Below are 6,043 nucleotides of genomic sequence, written 5' to 3' on the forward strand. Positions count from 1 at the left end.
CGCTTGCGAAGGATACGTTCACTTTTGAAAACATGCTAAAACTCAAATTTTTAAACATCTGCATTAGTCCTCATCTACGTACAGCCTAGAAACGTGCAGCATTTTAAAGTGAGTTTCTTCTGACACGGGTGGATGAAATTCCCAGTCTCTGAAATTGTTAGTAGGGCATCTCATCCAGGGAAAGAGCAGGTGGTAATATGGTTCTTCCACAAGGGCCTTGACTTTCACTCTTTTTTTGTTTTTAAGATTTTATTTATTTATTCATGAGAGAGAGAGAGGCAGAGACACGGGCAGAGGGAGAAGCAGGCTCCATGCAGGGAGCCTGACGTGGGACTCGATCCTGGGACCCTAGGAACACTTCCCTGGGCTGAAGGCTGAGCCACCCAGGCCGCCCTTGACTTTCACTTTTTAAGATTCCTCCCACCATCCTTTGCTTTGCTCACCCTGTACCTACATGGTCAAGGCACCCGCACACTCAGTGTGGGTTAAAAACAAAACAAAACCCTGTCCTTTGTGGCTGCAGCGGCTGTTGGCTGGGCCTGTGGAATGGCAGAAAGAATGACAGAAATAATGTCGCGCTTTCACTTCCCAGCCCTTGTGGTCCAGGAGCTCCGCAGGATGAACTTCCCTCATCTGAGAACCAAGGGCACCTGCTGTTTTTATTGTTTCCTGGCATTTTCCCCCCAACCCCTGTCGTGTCACTTAATGTTATGCTGTCAAGTAACTAAGCCAACCCCCCTCCCCCGACTTTTTGGAGGCCAGCTCCCTTTTCTCCAGGCTGTCCTCTTAATTTCCCTGAACAAGAGCAGTTGGGAAATCTTCCTGCTGCCCTCCATCCTCCACCCTCCACGGGAGTCCAGGAGGCACAGCTGGGTTGCAGCAGGTCCTGCCCGGGTGTCGGTGGGCTGGCTGTGCTCGGGACCTCCATGCAAACGTGCAGCTCTTGTCCCTTCCATGGCCAGCATGGCTGATAGATGAAGCCGAAGCCAGCTCCTTTGGCCACAGATCCTATTCTCCATGTGATACTGAGCAATGCCCCACGGACGCAGAATTTCTATTGCCACGTGGTCCTGGTCTGTCCGGTCTCCAAAGCGACACTGCAGATCGTTTTCTACTTTTATTGTCCCAAGAAGCCTAAACACTGTATTGATGATCCAAAACTGGAATATTCCCTTTGTATAAAGGAACTCCTTTATACAGAATTTAGCAGGTATCATTTCTATGCTGTCCAGATCAACAACTTCTTGCCTCTACCCACCCAAGAACACAAAAAAACTCTGAAGCTTGAAACCAGCCCCACCTGACAGGACTTTCTGTACGGATGGAAATGCTCTGTGTCTGCTCTCCCCACAACAGTAGCCACTGCCCACAGACGGCTATCCAACACTTAAAACGGGGCTAGTGTGACTGGGGTATTAACATTTTTTATTTTAATGAACTAAAATGTAAATGTAAACGTACCTAGTGGCTTTAAAGAATTGTAAAGTATCTCAGATCTTGCCCTACTTGCAAGCTAACAAATAAGCGTGCCACAGTTCCAGGGATGCTGGGAGAAGACCTGAGACTTCTAAGTATGGACAAGGGGCTACACTTCTCACAAAACGAGCAGAAGCAGGAGTATTAACCTAGTTGTACCAGCTCTTTGAAGCCCAGCTCCCACAGTATGATGCACACAGGGTAAAGGGATACCTATAGACTTAATGATTTGCATTACAGAAGGGGAACCTTGAGTTCAGAGTACCCCAATCTCTTACACTAGACAGTTAGCTTTTCTTAAAAAAAAAAAAAAAAAAAACAGGGCATCTGGTGATACATGGTCTGCATCCCAACCTGATACCACTTGGCTGGAGCTGAGTATCACTGTTTTCTTTAAACAAAGCCTGGGCTCTCGGGGTTCCATACCTCTCCTTCCTGCTCTCATGTGTTTATTCTTTTACATTACCTGCCTGACTTCCATTTTAACGCATCAGGCTCTATTCCCCTTGGTCTGGAACATGCTTCAATCCCCAACTTCTGCAGTTGCCAACTATCGCTCATTCTTCAGGTCTTATTGCAGTCATGGGAAGTCTTCCCTGACCACCACCAACCCATTACGATGGGGTGATGCACTGTAGGGCCCCCACCAGCCTAGGCCCCCAGCATCCCATCTTCTGTGGTTCTCTGCATTACTTCTATCATGGCGTGAATGACACAAGATTCTAATTTTCTGTGTAACAGTCTGGATGCCTCCCCAGGCTTTTAAGGTCATGAGAGAGCGACTGTGACTATTTTGTACGCCAGTACCTAGGAAAAGGTCCAACACATACAAGTTCAATAAACAGAGGTGCCTGGGTGCCTCAGTTGGTTAAGTGCCTTCAGCTCAGGTCATGATCCCAGGGTCCCAGGATCAAGCCCCGCATCGGGCTCCCTGCTCCTCCCTCTCCCTCTCCATCTCCCTCTCCCCCTACTTCTCCCTCTCCCTCTCCATCTCCCTCTCCCCCTACTTGTGCGTGTGCTCTCTCTCTTCTCTGTCAAATAAATGAATAAAATCTTTAAAAAAGAGAGAAGTTCAATAAACACTGCTGACTAAATACACTTTCAACTGAGGGCCTTTTTTAAAAAAGCTATTTGGTGTAGTTTTAACAATTAGCTTTTACTGGTTAAAGGAGTTAAAAGGTTGAAGAAAGTTCTTACATAAGAAGCTTTCTGGCTTGAGACTCATGGCTACTTACCAAACCACACAGCTTCCAGGGCAGTGACAGATCTTTAATCTCAATTCACATATACAAAAACAAAGGTACTAAGCAAAAAAAGCCAAGTGTTTTAAAGTTAACTTCACCTCTCTCAGGATCTCCCTCAACCTGGCTTGCCTCACTGACTGAGCTGACTCAAAGCTCTCAGAGCTCAGGACCGGTATTATGAAACTCTACCCACGGCCAGCAGATGGATGCATTCCTCCTAGGAGCAGGAAGTCAGAGATGTCATTGATGTTGCACCAAATGCACCTAGTCAGTCTTTTCCTGATGGAAATCTTGCCCGTCCTTCATGCCAAGCCAAAAACTTTTAAATCTTGAAAAACAAACAAAAAAAAACCAAAAAAACAAAAAACCTCTCATTAAGAATCTTGTAGCTGTTGCAGTCAAATTTCCAGAGATTTGGAATTGCCAAGGCCCATGAGGCTTCAAGTGTTCAAGCGTCAAGTTATTTAAAAATATTACATTCAGGGGTGCCCAAGTGATTCAGTCATCTTAAGTACCTGCCTTGGCTCAGGTCGTGATCTCAAGGGTCCTGGGATCCAGTCTGCATAGGCCTCCCTGCTCCCTGCGGACTTTGCTTCTCCTTTTGCCCCTCCCCGTCTTGTGTTCTTTCTAACAAAGTCTTTAAAAAATATTACATTCGATCTCTGTACTTTTTTCTAGGCATTACAATATATTTTCCTTTCTCAAAGAACCAAGAAAAACATGCCATAAATGGACTTCTTCACTGAAGAAAAGTGAATTAGAACGGAAATTTCTATAGCTTTTTTTTTCTATAGCTTTTAACATTTGATGATCAAATCACACATGTACAGATGCTCTTCTGAGTTTTCACCCAAAAAATGCAGAATTTACTTAATTACCAAGAACGCCTCCCATTTGAAGGAGCCTTTCAGATTTCACTTCAGAAAACACTTGTTTAGCCAAACTTTTTCTTTCAATCTGTTAGGCAGATTCACCAAATAATGATCTTTTTTTTTTTTTCCAAATAATGATCTTTTTTTTTTTTAATTTTATTTATTTATGATAGGCACACAGTGAGAGAGAGAGAGAGAGAGAGAGAGGCAGAGACACAGGCAGAGGGAGAAGCAGGCTCCATGCACCGGGAGCCCGACGTGGGATTCGATCCCGGGTCTCCAGGATCATGCCCTGGGCCAAAGGCAGGCGCTAAACCGCTGCGCCACCCAGGGATCCCCCAAATAATGATCTTAAAGGGCCTCCCGTAACATATTCCTGCTATCATTCCACCTGTCGTATGTCATCATTAGACTCTATGCAATGTTCATATGAGAGCATGAAATAAAAACATTATTCTCTAATTTAGATTGGAAGCCTCTTTACCACAAGGAATATAGTTTACATTTGTCTTTGAAAGCACCTGGCACAACATATTGTACAATACAGGAACTTATGAAATTTCTATTAAATGAGGAATTCAGGAATGACAGGACTCACCATTTACAACCAAGTCTAGGGGATCCCTGGGTGGCTCAGGGGTTGAGCGCCTGCCTTGGGCCCAGGGTCTGACCCTGGAGACCTGGGATCGAGTCCCGCATTGGGCTCCCTCCATGGAGCCTGCTTCTCCCTCTGCCTGTGTCTCTCATGAATAAATAAATAAAATCTTTTAAAAAATAATAAAATAAAACCAAGTCTAAAGCTGACTTTCTTAGCCCTTTTAGTCGCTTTCTTCACACGGTACTTAGAACGGTGCTAACACAGCTTCTGGTGCCTGTGATTTTATTTTCTTTTATTTTTTTACCCCCTCCCTCTCCCCTAGGATTTTAAACTGAAAATTTGCAAACGATGGGGCACAGCTCGTTTGTCCGAGCTCAACGTCTCAACTTACTCACGAGCATGAAGGTCTGCTTCCTGAACTGTTAAAATCAGGAGAAAACATTTAAATTTCAGGAGAAGAGATTGAGAAGGCTGGCGACCATCGGAAGCACCCAGGCTGTCCCCGACGCGGCGCGGGCCGGGCCGGGCTTCTGCCGGGTGAACCCCAGGCCCACCCGCAGCCGGGGGCGCGCTTGGCCCTCTGGGTCCCGCGGGGAAGAAACCACTTGGTCTCTGAGACGCTAGTGACCAGGTGCGGACCCGGGAGCCCTGATGCCAACCGACTCCCCGCCGAACCACCCCGGGGCCCAACGCCAGCTCAGCCCACACCTGAGCTCGGGCGGCGCACGGGACCGGCCCCCGCCGAGGGACCCCCGGGGCCGCCCTCGGGGTCCTCCCAAGGGACAGGTGCAGGCGCGGCGAGCGCCCAGAGCCCAGAGCCCAGCGCCCAGCGCCCGAGGCTCGTCCCGGGGCCGCGCCAGCAGCAGGGGGGGGCAGACTCGCGTCCCCGTCCCCGTCCCCGTCCCCGTCCCCGTCCCCGCGCAACTCCAGCCGCGGGCCGGGCGGGGTCCCCCCGGGGGCGCCGGGGCGGGCAGGGGCGCGGGTCACCCCCCTCACGGGCACCCGGGCGGGAAGGGGCGCGGGTCCCCCCGGGGGCGCGGGCGGGGCGCACGGAGGGTATCTCCCCACCGACCTCGGGGCACCGGGTCGCTCCCCGGCTCCAGCGCCCCTCCCCGCGCGGCGGGCCCAGGTCTCCCCCTTTCCTCTCCCCGAGACTAGTCCTCGGGGGCCCGCGGGGCCGCGACTTCCCCAACTTGGCACAGACGTAGCCGGGGGGCGAGGGTCCCCTCCCGAGGCGGCCGCGGGGGCGGGGGAGGCGGGTGGGACCCGGGTGGGACCCGCCACCCTCCCGGGCCGAGGCGCGCGGCTGCCGGCGCTCCAGCCGGGGGATCCACAGCCGCCTCGGGCGCCGGGACGCGGGGGACGCGCCGGGAAGCCGGGGGGAGGCAGGGACGCGGGGAGAAGCGGAGGGACACGGGGGGACGCGGAGGGGGGGGCGCGCACCCGGCCGGGCCAGCAGCTGCCCAACTTCGCGAGCCCCTCGCGCCCCCACCCCACCCGCCCACCCCGCGCGGCGGCCAGGGCGCCGGCACCCACCTGGCGGCCGCGGGCGCAGTCCGGGACGGAAGCCGGAGCCTGCGGGCGGCGGAGCGGCGGGCGGAGCTAGGGGGCGCGGGCTCCCGGGGCGGGGACGGGCTGAGCACGCGGAGCGGCGGCGGCGGCGGCGGCGGGGCGCCTTCCTCCCGGCGCGCGGGCCCGGCCGGGTCCGCCGCTCGCCCTCTGCTCCCGGGCGCGGCTCGCAGGCCCTCCCGCGGGGCGGCTCCGCGCTCCCGGCCGCCCGCGCCCCGCCCCCGCGCCCCGCCCCCCGCCCCGCCCCCCGCGCGCCCCGCCCCCGCCCCGCCCCCTCGGGCTCG

The 6,043-nt window shown here is 53.5% G+C and overlaps 1 protein-coding gene across 5 annotated transcripts in view; it reads right to left on the reverse strand.

Annotated features, from left to right (window-relative positions):
- Positions 1-6,043, reverse strand: part of LOC119871051 (collagen alpha-2(IV) chain-like) — a 125,817-nt gene that overhangs the window by 118,545 nt on the left and 1,229 nt on the right. The window contains exon 1 of one of the 5 annotated variants that reach the window (XR_005356600.1): positions 5,727-5,833. The exons of 3 other annotated variants lie outside the window; for them this stretch is intronic. The gene's annotated coding sequence lies outside the window, so the exon portion shown is untranslated. Of the gene's footprint in view, positions 1-5,726; positions 5,834-6,043 lie in introns of those variants that run through there. One more of the 5 variants, XR_005356601.1, reaches the window with a different exon arrangement.

Source organism: Canis lupus, chromosome 3, assembly GCF_011100685.1.
Source record: "Canis lupus familiaris isolate Mischka breed German Shepherd chromosome 3, alternate assembly UU_Cfam_GSD_1.0, whole genome shotgun sequence".
NCBI classification, from domain to species: Eukaryota; Metazoa; Chordata; class Mammalia; order Carnivora; family Canidae; genus Canis; species Canis lupus.